The 14,125-nt window shown below is 45.1% G+C and overlaps 1 protein-coding gene across 2 annotated transcripts in view; it reads right to left on the bottom strand.

The window, feature by feature from the left end:
- Window positions 1–10,914, bottom strand: part of DYRK1A (dual specificity tyrosine phosphorylation regulated kinase 1A) — a 44,806-nt gene extending 33,892 nt beyond the window's left edge. The window contains exon 1 of one of the 2 annotated variants that reach the window (XM_072138750.1): window positions 10,892–10,914. The gene's annotated coding sequence lies outside the window, so the exon portion shown is untranslated. Of the gene's footprint in view, window positions 1–10,263; window positions 10,758–10,891 lie in introns of those variants that run through there. The other variant, XM_072138749.1, reaches the window with a different exon arrangement.
- Window positions 10,915–14,125: the final 3,211 nt, after the last annotated feature.

Below are 14,125 nucleotides of genomic sequence, written 5' to 3'. Positions count from 1 at the left end.
ACCTATATAAGAGACGTAACACTTCAGATGCACAGAATCACAAGCGCCGCTCGCACCGAGGCTCAGTCCAGCAGTGACACAGCATTAAAGGGAACAGGACGGGGACAACGAAATCCCATGGAGAAGACTGCTCGGATCAGGCTTTCTATACAGAAGCTTTCATGGCGTTACCATTTTACCAATGCCTGGGTACAGGGATGGAAACACACAACATATTTATACATTTGTCGGAGGAATTACAGAGGAAAGCAACAACAAAAAGGATGCTACAGGAGTGTGACATTAGATCAGGATTTGGGGTTTCAATTTGTCCTAAGCCAACACCATATTTGACAGAAATGTTTAGATCTACCTTGAGAGCAGTATCCCCAGCCTCACTCCAGATGCTCCCAGCACCCGCACCATTGGCATCTACAATAAATACCGCATTGTACAACTCATAGGTGCAAACCCCCGGAAGTGAGTCCTCATTCACAGAAAATAAGTCATATGTATATAAAAAGGGAAGGGAAAAAAGAAAAAAAGGCACCAACTTCAAATTTGGTAGCAGATAATTTAGTCCAAATATGTGTGTGTCATTCAGCAATCATCCGCCCCCCCCCCCACCACCACCAATGCACATCTATAGGGGCCTCCCCTATCAGTGGGGAAAACAGTCAAACCAGTGACTGTCCCCATTTCAGTAGTCGTCTATTGCACTGCTGGGGGATCCTACAGGAAACGGTTCTGCTAATAAGTATCAAGAATATGAAAGCCCCCACATCTTGTAAAATTTTGTAACAAAAAAAAAAAAAAAAAAAAATGAATAAACTTTTCTTTTTGCCGCTTTATGGAAGATCCAGAAAGGTCACAAATGGATGGGAATGACTCGGAATGAGTCACCCACCCCCGGAAGTGAATCATACGCAGCGCGGAGCAGGAACATCTCCGCAGCTCAGATGGTGAAGTAAACACATAAAACGAGGCAGGTTACATCTGGATTATGAGCTGTCCCTGCTGCATTATAGGGAGCAAGAGGCTTCATCTGCGGTGCCATATATACATGTATACCCCGCCTGACAGGACTGCGGCCGCCCCAATGGACCAGGATCAGATCAACAACAGCACAATTACATATATAAGATACATCAAGCTGATCAATTACATAATTAGCACCATTCCCAAGAGTCCCATCAACTGGATGAAGCAGAAGATCACTTGTGTGCCTCGCTGCTCCATACTACAGGAGTGTCCAAAATTGCTGGGCACATCGCTCAAGTATCCCCAAATGCTGATGGATAGGACCGCTGTCCCTATCTAATGCAAGATTTAGGGCCACACTTAAGAGATAAGTGGGGTGGTACCAGATGACAGACCCCCAGAAAAGAGCAATTAGGGTTAAGTTTAATGTAGGCAACCAAAATAGTGTCAGCGTTTGCTGCAGACCTGTGCCACAGAATGATCATAGCCCCTCCATGCTGCAGCTTCACAGACTGTTACACTGTGCAGGAACACTCCAGGGAGAGCAGGGGGAGACAGTGTAGCCTGTGAAGCTGCAGCACGAAGGGGCTCTGGTAACACCCCCAAAGTCCTTCTGGCTCATTATTGAGTTGATTTTAGAAGGGCAGAGGCCAAGGAGGACAAATATAAGATTACCACATTTGAAGTTCCTGGATCTATAAGTAAGTGACCCTGGTGGGTAGATTCCCTTTAATAGAAACAATGTAACATATACATTTAGTATTACCCAATGATATAACTGTGAAAAAAAAACAGAACACTAGAACGTCCTCCCCTCAGACTTCTCTCCTTTCCGAACAAGAGAGCGTTTTCCCTGTTGCTGCAATTTGCTCACATGTACCGAGGAGACGGCGGAACGGATGGGGAAGCGGTGTATGTTTCCATGGCAACATGAGATCAGGATGCCACTGGTACATACACAAAGATTACTACTATGTACACGGCTACGCCAAAAAAAAAATTTTGCTGCATTAACCGAAACAGAGAAGGGGGAAGCTTTGTCTGGCATCTGCACAGGACATTTCCAGCGAAAAATATAAAATCTAACAATAGAAAGAGATAGAAAAATTTAAAGGAAATCAAAATAAATTTTTTTTTAAAAAAATAGCACGGCCTGTGACAGGACATCGCTTAGCCATCTGTCTATGCGAAATAACTTATAGGTGGAAGACCATCGATAAGAGGATCCCTTTAAGCAACGCCATAGATTATGGTCTGGTGTTCAAAGCGGCAGAGGAGCAGTCACACTGTTATACAGGGAGTCTCAAACCCTTACACATCGCAAGTCGGTGTCTTAAAGGGGTTTTCCATAGGCAACATTCATTACCACTCCTTAGTTGACAATGAAAAGCTTGAATGGTCCACAGAAAAGTCATATTCATCAGCCATTAGAACCGTAAGTCCGATTCAAACCAATGGGTCTGACCTGCTATAGCAAGCGCAGGCACTAGACGATAGAGGGCGCTGTACTTTGATGCAGTGAAGGGGCTGCAGTCCTGTCTCTACCCCACTGGACGACTCTTATGTGGACACCTTGTTTATGTACAGTCCAGCACCGGCCTCAGCGGTATCACATATGCAAACATGTGACTAAAGAAACCAGTGATCGGCAACAACCAAGTTAAAGAAAAGTTAAACTTTCTTCACAATTGTTATATTATTCAAAGCCCTTATTATTTCTAGGAGTCAGAAAACCCCTTGAAATAGAATGGAGACCATCATGTTGGGAATCACGACAGCTGGAGATCGCTGCCCCTTCCCAAAATAGTGCAAGCTCCTAGGCCTCCGTCACTGCCTTCTGCTTATTTCTACACGGCCTGTGCTATCGATCTGGAATGACCCTTTATGGGTAATACAGACATGAGGCCTAAGGAGGCGATATATTAGGTACATGGCAAATATTAAGTGAGGAATGAGGTTCGCCACTTAAGAATCTTTTAAAGAGTCAGAAGGAGCCACACTGTGTAGATCTGCATTACCCTCCATCGCTGGCTGCAGCTCACCCCATAGATCAGGAGCGATTACATCACATGAAGAGGTCAGGAAGATCCCCAATAACCAATGTTACCTACAGACAGCCCACCTAACCAATTAGTAAACCAGTATAAAGAAAATCTTCCCTCAGAATCCATCATGATAAACCAGGGACACGTCTGCATAGATCCAAGTACCGGGACTGTGGTAATCTGCTTATATTTTTGTTATCCAGGGCCTCCTCCCTTCTAAAATCAACTTTTAAAATCATGTTGATGACCTGGAAGGGCTTTGGTAACACCGCTCCGGGCTTCAGCTTCACAGACTGATAAAGTTTGGAAGCCGTGTAGAAGCCTGCAAAGCTAAAGCACGGAAGGGGCTCTGGTAACACACCCCAGTAGCTCTTCAGGCTCCTTAGCATAATGTTAAAAGTTGATTTGTAGAAAAAAAGGAAGCCATGGATAACACAGAAGATTACCAAAGTCACGGTGCTTGGATATGTGAGTAAGTGCCCCATGATGGAATTTGATGGTAGATTTCCTTTGAGCAGCCGCTATAGTATGGATGACATAATGGACCATAGATCTAAAAAGTTTCATTATTTCTTTATCACCAAGCATCAAAAAAATTTCCCCGACCATCATATTACTTCTTCAGAATATCGAAATCAGAAAACTTTTCATATTGCCATTGATGAAGAAGTACAGAAAGTCTATGGGAAGACTTGAAGATCAACAACTTTTTGCAAAAGTTTAAAGGAAATCTTCCATCATGATAAACCAGGGACAATTACTCATAGATCCAGGCACTGTGACTGAAGTGCTCTCTGTGGGGGGCATTACCATAGCCCCTCTGTGCTGCAGCTTCACAGGCTCTCTCACACAGTGGAAAGGGGGAAGTGCTCCAGCACACAAGCTGAAAACTCCATTCTGTCCATGTGAATGGCGCAAACCCTGCTGCTGTCTATCAATTTCTGTAAACCCCAGCAAGAATCTATGGGAATGTGTTATGGAAGTATCCCAGACAATTGCCTGCCCAGTCAATTGTCCCAAAAATAAAAAACCACAATGTCTATGGAAACTAAAGCCCCCCCTCCCCCCTTTTGCAGCACAGCAACAGGGCTGCACCAGGAAGAGTCATGTATTGTTGGGAGATACATTTGGAAACATTGGTAACTTTAAAGGGAACCTGTCATCAGAAATTGACCAGATGAAACACTACCATTGTGTTGTCAAGCTGTTGAACATCTTCTTGATCATCTTTCTTTTATTCCGCAGCTTAGTGACATTATCCAGAAATCAACTTTGAAGTGGGATGCAAGTTAGATGTATAAAGTCAGGGAGGCGGAGAGGTTAACACTGAAGTCAACTCTCCCTGTCTCAGAATAACTTATGTGATTGACATGTGCCGAATTTCAGAAGATCTGTTCAATGATGTCCCTGCACAATGGACCATCAATTACAGTAAAGGCAAGGAGAGCTTGACTTCAGTGTTAAACTCTCCGCCTCCTTGACTTTATACATCCAATTTACACCTCACTTCAAAGTTGATTTTCTGGATGATGCCACCAAACCCGGCCATAAAATAAACATCATCTAGAAACTGCTCAGCTGCCTGACAACATACTGCTAGTGGTTTATTAGGCCAATTTATGATAACAGTTTCCCTTTAAAAAAGAGGGATACAACCAGTTGCATTGATGCAAGAACTAATCCAGATACCAAATGTAATGGAGGGTCACCCCATATTTTGGAGACCCTTTGGCACCACATTGCCTTCTACGGAAGCTACTGCGCTCTTGGAAACAGTTCTTATATAGATTTCTACCTGGTGAGTAATAAATTATGAGGGACTCCTGTACCCCTCCTAAATAGTTACCATTCATTAGGTCAATATTGGCAAACTTTAGAAATCTAAAATTCTAAATATAGAAAAATCTGAAAACCTCAGTTACTAAGGAACACAAGTGACTGCAGCCCGACAAGAGACCATTGTAACCAAGACCAGGCACAGCAATAATCTCTGCTCACAAATCTACAAGACGTGTCACCTCCCTACAAGGGATTTCTATGTATTTTCCTGTGTGATTTTTCTTTGCTGCCTTTCAGCTAAACCCCTTAGGGCAGGAGCTGTGACTACAGAGAAGCTACAGTGCATAGAGGGGGGTCTGAGGTAGTCAAAGCCACACCCACTGACTGATCATTGGTCAAGATGGCTGTTTGCCTCTTATGATTGGCTGCCATGGACATTACAGTACGTGAAGGCTTTAAACAACAACAGGATGGTTCCCATGATGTATATGACACACACACTGGGGTCTTATGCACACAACCATTTTTTTTTTCCCCTCGGCCCATTGATTTTAATAGAAAGTATTGCCCACCGCTCCGTGAACTGGCAGTCAAACCACAACCAATATAATTAGATAGAACATGTCCTGTTTTCGGGAGGGGGGGGGGGGGGGGGGCGGGGGCGAGTGTGGCTTTAACTCAAGCCATGGACCTTTAATATCTCGGGTCAAGTGCCAATATGGAATTATAGGGAATTTGCCCAGGTGAAAGCAGGTTTCCCACCAGCTAATTGGTGCGAGAAGTATTTGGAGAACCTGTTTTGCAAAGTTCAGGGTTGTATCCAGCAACGGGGAACCAATCTTAAAACAGGAAGAGAGTCTCTAAAAAATCCCCTTTTTTTGTCAAAAGAGTAGCCGCCCAAAAGCAAAAAAAAAAATTTAAATCTCCACTAATAGAGCAGTCACTCCTACATGGTGATGCATCAGAAGGTCATTTTTCCAACCACCCCCATGCTTTACACTACAGCTCTCATCACACAAGTTTTCCAGGATGTTGATGAGCAGAGGGACAATCCTGTCCTGACCTGGAGTTACCTCATATTACACTCACTTTGCAGTTTGAGGACGCGCTGCTCATATTACCTACTGTATGGAGTTATTTAGACTATGCTCCAGGGTTAGATAATACTGTAAACCTTACCACACGCATCAGTGTCAGAACTGGAGGCTATGCTCAGCATTACAACAATGAAGTAACTTTGTATTAGGTTTTGATTAATGGATTATCCAACTCCTATGCATCTTCATGATAATAGACCCCAGCAGTCTGACTCTAGATCCTATGTCCATGTACAGCTACAACATGGAGGGGCTCTGGTGATGCCCCTCAGGGCTCTTCAGGCTCATCAGCATATTTTTAAAAGTTGATTTTAGAGGGAAGGAGGTCATGGATAAAAAAAAAATATAAGAATATTCCCAGAGTGATGGTGCCTGGGAGTAAGTAACCTACTCTTATAGGGAATGTAAGAGCTGCAGACAGGTAGGAGACATGACAGGAGCTGATCCAGGCTCCCATAGCTCCATAGCTTGAGTTCCAGCTGCTCTGTAGGATATAGGAGACATGATATGGGAACCACTTCATAAAAAAGATTCTAATATTTGTAACCATCTGCCATCAGATGAAACTTACAAGGAATTTTATCAGATTTAAACAATTGCTTTCCTATACATTTTCAGAGTGATTGACATACTGCTCCAAAATTAGTTATACCCAAATGGTGCCCTGAAGATATAAAGTACCCTAAAAGGGGTTATCCAGGATTAAAAAAAAAAAAAAACAAACAAACATATCTATAGACTAAATGCTTGGTATCAGATTGGCAGACCTACCCTGTCTGTGAATAAGCAAAGGAGACAGCGCCGCTCCCCATGTAGTGGTCACATCAGGTTACTGCAGGTCAGTTCCCTTTTATTTCAATAGGAGCAAATCTGCAGTGACTGGGTTCAGCCACTACATGGCGCCGTTTGCTTCCTGTGCCAAGCTGCAGTTCTGTAATGGGATGCGGAAGACACAATACTCATAACCAATCACTATACAATATTTGTATACTGCTCCTCAGCATTGGTCTTCAGATGTTGGATGACTACAACTCCCAGCAACCATCAGTACATAGTAAATGTTGCCAGTCCCTACAGCTGAGAGGTCACAGGTACCAGACCCCTCATAATAAACAAACATAATAAACCTTAGAAAATGGGAGCAATGACCAGACCTATATTAATATCTACAAATTGTAACTATTTTTCAATCCCATTAAAATACCTTTACATTTATTCACAATTCAAAAACCCAGACTTGGTCTGAGAAAAGCTGGGTAACAAATATCTGGTGACTTAGGACCATCTCGGCAGCCATGTCTGTGGAAACTGTAAAACTTTGCAAAAAGTTTAGAACTTTTCAACTACAACAGCCAAGATGCAGGGATCCATAACTCCCCCGCCTGATGCTATATTATTTATGGCTATTTATTTAGCTTTATGTTTCCTGAGCAAATACTACACAAGCTCCTAATACTGACAAGACAAGTCAACACACAGGCCCCTATAATAGAATACATATACCAGACTACTCACACATCATTGGAGGGCACTGCACGGATCCCCCCCACTCCCATCATACGGCTGCATACAGCACCACTGCTTGCTGTTGCTAGATGTGTATAAGACAGTGCCCCACGCGAGGCTGAATATAAGCTACGACAGCCTCAAGATGCCAACAGGACATCCTTATGACCTCTACTGAGCGACTGATATCCAACAATTTCAGGGATGGACAGATGCCTTCAGTCCAGTTCTCTCCATCCAGAAGGTCCAGAACGTGTTGCACGACTACCGTAGACGTTAAGAATAAAGACACTTGGTACCAGGGTCCAATCCATTCCACTGACAACTTGTGGCTCCATCGTCCTGGGAATATAGTTAAAGATCTCTTCTGTAAAATTTAGAAGCCCCTCAGTGATATCCAGGTAACAATACTGTGCAATTATGAATGGAAAATAACTCAATATCCAAGTGCAACACTAAGTACAACCAATGGGATGTGAAGATTCCCCCAGCAACCGAACCAAGATGCAACATATCAGGCCGCCCCATCTAGTTACACTTTTCAGCCTCCATTGAGTCCACGACAAGAACTGAAGTCCAGGAAGTACTTTATGGGACCATAATTTTGTTTGGGGTTCTGGCTACACCTTTAGTAAGATACATCCAGCCCTAAATGTTAAGAGGAGAATCTGATAAAACTGTAAAAAGGAGTCCATTAGGAAACTCCGGCCCGGTCTATACAGCAGGACATGGGACAGACCATCACACAGAACCCCTTTTACAAACTTTTTTGATCCCCGGTGATGAATCCCCATTTCCAATGGTGCAAATCCACAGTGTCCCCCTCTATGGGTACCAGGAGTAATAGGGAGAATGGCCTGTGGGTAATAGGACTATTCTCTCCTGGGAAGGGGCAAATAGGCAAGTCCCACGTCCACACAACTGCATAGTGGTCACCAATCTGTAACCATTGGGGACCCAAATGTTATCCCCCCCCTGTCCACAGGATGGAAGGCACAAAGGGGGGGGGGGAAATCTCCGACCAATGCAACTCCGGTGATCACCCTAATGAATGGGATGTCAAGTGCACCCACTACCACTTTCCTAACTGACTGCTGCAGATATTGGAGTCTTCATCCATCATCCTATTATCAAGATTCGAGGGGATCCCAGTGTCCAGACATCAACTAATTACTAGAAGTTGGATAATATGGAAATTGGAGACAACTCCTTCAGGGGGACATGACACCATGCATTGTTTACTAGGCAGAGAACTGTACTTCTGCTAGTGGCTGTGCCTGGTATTACAGCGCAGTGTAGTCCCATGATAGCAGTAATCCAAGGCATTAGGACACCGGCCACACAAAGTGATGGGGTACAAAGACTCAGCTCCACACCGAGTCCCAGACAACCCCTTTAACCCTGCACGACTTGACGTCAATAAACCTTTCAATTTTGAAACTTTATAAAACTTCAACTCCTCCAGATGATGGAAACTGCTACTTGTCATTGGCTGGAAACATTGTCTACAACCTGCAAAGCCTTGACCTAGCCCTACGATTGTTACAAGGTTTCTTCGCAGAGCATCGCTCCCACCCTGGGATCCAGGACTGGAAACATATTTAGACTTTCTTTTATTAGCACTGAGCAGACTAATACATAGTAACAAACCCCAAGCTCCGAGTAGCCTAGATCCGGCATTCAGTCTCCTGGATGTAAACATCTAAACTCGTCTAAGAATGAGGGGGAAAAAAAAAAAAAGTTTCAGAACTTTGTTTCATCTGCCACAAGTCCGGTAAAGGGGTCTCCCGACCTTGAGGCATTTATTCAGTGCATTAGTTGAGATCTGACTATCGGAACCCCCATGACTCACAAGCAAAGGGGGGATTATATTAAACCGGAGCTACCGGACCACTACCGATCTACATTCTAGGTGATAAAGGCTTCGGGTTGGGATAACCCTTTAAGACACGAGGTCTTTTGGACGACACATGTAATCGGCACCGGGTTACGTGTTCCACTGTCGGACGTTACACACCTGTTTTCATTTGGTGCAAACTTTTTGGCATAAATTATGACCATAAGTAAGAACCAATGAGCTTTAGGATGTGCTGGGCTTAAGGGGGTTGAGGGGTGACAACCCATAGTTTATAAACAAAGCAACCGGAGCCTCCGAAGCCCCAAACAACACATCGCAACGATGCATGCAACACGCTAAACTACCCCACACGCAGCGTCATATGACGGCACCACACGTGTCGCCACTACAACTCCCAGCAAGTTCGTATCGGGACGTCTGCTCTATAGCAACATCAGGTGCAAGTTCCTATTACCATCCATCAGGGTTATACTGGTGCTTGTAGTCCCACAACACAGAATATGTACATTGCATCGAGAAGGGGGGGGGGGGGGGTGTATAGATCAATATTAACCCCCATCACCGCGATATAAACAAACCTTCCCCCTTCCCGGACCTGCATCCCCCCCCCCTTATATACATCCTATGCATCCCAGCCGCACATGTGATCCTATACGGACTGAGTCAGAGCAAATGACAGCTCTGTCACCATGCTGAATCATAGAACCGAGAGAAGAAAAAGGAGGAAAAAAAAAAAATCACAGCCAACGTCAGCCATCGGCGAACGTGCAAATGCCGGATCGCACACAGATACATGTATATACATAGATATTTAGAGACTGACAATGGGGGGGGGGGGGGGCACAGCTGAGGTATATACATCAGGGGGCTACTGGCCACACCCACAGCCCCCCATTATTATACTGATTGTTATTAGCACTATGATTAACCCCCTCCGTGCCGAGTCTCCTGAGGAGGCCGGGGTAATGTCATGGCTGGGGGGGGACCCCAATCTATAAGCAGGTAATGGGGGTCTTACCCGTGTCCTCCTCTGCTGCTCGCCACACGACGCAGCTCTCCAGTCACATCGGCGGTGTCCGGGGCCTGGCAGTGGCGGGGATGGTGCTGCTGATGAGCCGGTCTCCTCACACTGCCCTCCCGCTCAGCATCCCCAGCTCTCCCCGCCTGCTCTCCCGGACACTGCCGCTCATATCCCGGGGCAGAGATCCCACACGGTCCGCCGCTACTGCTGCCAGTTACTGCTGCCACTGGAGGGGAAGGAGGAGGCGGCGGTTGTTCCTCGGGTCCCGGCCGTATACAGGATGGAGGGAGAAGGAAGGGAGGGGGGAAGGGGAGTCACAAAATGGCGCGCGTTTCCAAAGCTGCGGAGCGGAGGGAGGAGGAGGGAAGACGGAGGAGGCGGGAGAAGGAGGAGGAGGAGGGAGGACGACAGGGAAACCACCGCCGCCTCCACATTCTCCTCACACACCGGCCGCCACCGGAGACACCGAGCCCGACACCGCCATAACTAACAAACACCACACACTGCGGCCGGAGACAATTCACCACACCTCATCATTTGTGTTTTTTTTTTTTTTTTTTAATAAAAAAGAAAAAAAAAATTCTACGCACACAAACTCACTTCGCGCCTTTATATAAAAATTTACCTCAGAACATTTAGGCGGGAAAAGATTGGATAGATTAAAAAGAGAGAGAAAAAAAAAACGACCGACAAAATGGCGGCCAGATGAGCGCGTTACCACGGCGACTGTCAATCAAGTGCAAAGTCCCCCGGATGCGCGGTGACGTCAAGCAGTGGGAGGAGGAGTTTACGTGTTGCTGCTTCTGCTGGTCAAGGCGGTTAATGAGAGAGAAAAAAGGGAGGGTCACATGATTTAGTGGGCGGGGTTTTAGAATGGAACAAGAAAAACGGGAGAGGGAGGGGGGTTATAAATAAATAAACGGTGAGAGGAGGGCGCGATACACACAGAGTTTATGTAAATTTCGTGTTTATTAGACGCGGAGGGTGAGGGAGGGCGGCGCGGTCGGGGGCGTTTGAAGGCAGGAGGTGGGGTTGATATTTACAGGGTTGTTGGTAAATGGTATAAATAGGGCGCAGTGATAGAGCAATACCCGGGTTATACCACCTAATATACCTGTAGGGGGGTTGTTCTGTCACACTATGCAGAGACTTCAGAGCGGCATTCACCATTCTGCAGGATAGGGCAGGACATGGTCCAGCTCCCCAGTATCTGCAGTGGAGGAAGATAGGTGGGTGTCTGCAGTCATCTGGGGCGACCTATGGATGGAGCGGATTCCAAATCTGACTATAAACTAGTCACCTGTACTGACCTACCTAGAGATAGCACAGCAATGGTATCTTACCTGGAAAACCCCTTTAACTGAGGCACTAAGAGGGGTTGTCCATAGTTGAAAAACATGACTGATTTCTTCCAAAAATAGCTCATCTCCTGGCCATGGGTAGTGCTTAACAGTCATGGCCATAAGTTTTGAGAATGACACAAATATTATATTGTCACATGATCTGTTGCCCTCTGGTTACTGCAGCCAGTCAGTATCTGCAGGACCTCTCCTTCTTCTTCAGGACCTCTGCAATTCTCCCTGGCAGCTCTCAATCACCTCCTGCACCAGATCCTGACTGATCGCCGTCCATTCCTGCACAATCACTGCTGCATCGTGTCACAATTTGTTGGTTTTTGTTTGTCCACCCGTCTCCTGATGATTGACCACAAGTTCTCAATGGGAGTAAGATCTGGGGAGTTTCCAGGCCATGGACCCAAAATCTCTATGTTCTGTTCCCTGAGCCATTTAGTTCTCCCCCTTGCTTTATGGCAGGTGCTCCATCATGCTGGAGAAGGCATTGCTCATCACCATCTGCTCCTGGAGGGTTGGGAGAAGTTGCTCTTGGAGGACATTCTGGTCCCATTCTTTATCATGGAGGTGTTTTTAGGCCGATTCCCTTGGCTGAGAAGCCGCCCCACACATGAATGGTTGCAGGAGGCTTTACAGGTGGCATGAGACAAGACTGGTGGGATCGCTCGCCTTGTCTTCTCCCAACAAACTGTTTTCCAGATGTTCCAAACAATCGGAAAGGGGATTCATCAGAGAGAATGACTTTCCCCCAGTCCTCAGCGTCCACTCCCTGTACCTCCTGCATTATATCAGTCTGTCCCTGATGTTTTTTCTGGAGATAAGTGGCTTCTTTGCTGCCCTCCTGGACACCAGGCCTTGCTCCATGAGTCTCCACAGTGTCACAGTGCGTGCAGATGCCTCACACCTGCTGCTGCCATTCCTGAGCAAGCTCTGCACTGCTGGGAGCCCAATCCTGAAGCTGAAACACCTTTGGGTGAAGACACACGTGGCGTTTTTAGGCCCTTTTTGGTAACAATGGAACCTCTCTCCTTGAATTCCTTCATGATGCGATAGATTGGTGACTGAGGTGCAATCTTTCTAGCTGCGATACTCTCCCCTGTTAGGCCAGTTTTGTGCAGAGCAATGATGACTGCACGTGTTTCTTTAGAGATAACCTTGGATAACAGAAGAGAAACAATGATGCCAAGCACCAGCCTCCTTTTACAGTGTCCAGTGGTGTGATTCTTACTTAATCATGACAGATTGTCCCCCAGCCCTGTCCTCCTCAGCCCCCGCACCTGTGTTACTGGAGACATCACTGACACCATGTTAGCTGCTCCTTTTAAGGCGCCTGCAATGAAGTTGAAATGTGTTTTGGGGGAAAAAGTTCATTTTCTAGGCAAATATTGAATTTGCAATGAATTGCTGTTGAGCTGATCACTCTTTATAACATTCTGGAGTAGATGCAAATTGCCATTATAAAACCTGGTGCAGTAGACCTTATAAAAATTAACATTTGTATCATTCTCAAAACTTATGGCCATGACTGTAGTATTACACTAAGATTCACTCATCTCTACACCGCTGACCTGCAGTACCACACGCTACCCACGCTCGGGTGTGGCACTTATTTTTACCTCCAGAAAAGCCCTTTAATACAGCTTTATAGTGATAATGTAATACTCCCATATAGTTATACCGAAAGCGTAATACTCCCATATAGTGATAGTATAATACTCCCATGTAGTTATAGTGATAGCGTAATACTCCCATGTAGTTGTAGCGATGGCGTAATACTCCCATGTAGTTATAGTGATGGCGTAATACTTCCATATAGTCATAGTGATAGCGTAATACTCCCATGTAGTTATAGTGATGGCATAATACTCCCATATAGTCATAGTGATAGTGTAATACTCACATATAGTCTTAGTGATAGTGTAATACTCCCATATAGTTATAGTGATAGTGTAATACTCCCATGTAGTTATAGTGATGGCATAATACTTCCATATAGTTATATATTGGCAGGCGGAGGCATAGTTTTTGGTTGTATACTGTGGAAAAAGCAGGATGGAAAGACTTAGAAAGTACCCCAAATATCAGTACCCAGATAGTACCGTATGACTAGTTATCTATCGTATATAATAATACGGCTATATAGTGCTCACAGACTGCTATGAAATATCCAGATAGTGTTGTATGATTAGTTACCTACCATATATAATAATGCTACCATATTTTGCTCACAGTCTACTACGAATTTCCCAGATAGTACCGTATGACTAGTTACCTTCCATATATAATAATACTGCCATACAGTGTTCACAGACTACTATAAAGTACCTAGATACAGTATGACTAGCTAGCATATATAATAATGCTGCCATACAATGCTCTTAGCTAATGGAGGGACCAGAATTGGACGCATTGCAATAACAGGTACATTAAGTAAATCTTGTAAAATGTCACTATATACGGTAGTATCCAGACAGCGTCATGATGTGCCCCTCACCCACACCAGCTCC

This window comes from Engystomops pustulosus, chromosome 2, assembly GCF_040894005.1.
Source record: "Engystomops pustulosus chromosome 2, aEngPut4.maternal, whole genome shotgun sequence".
In the NCBI taxonomy this organism is placed as follows: Eukaryota; Metazoa; Chordata; class Amphibia; order Anura; family Leptodactylidae; genus Engystomops; species Engystomops pustulosus.
The sequence above is the reverse complement of the archived record's forward strand: the minus strand, read 5'-3'. Positions and strand labels throughout refer to the sequence as shown.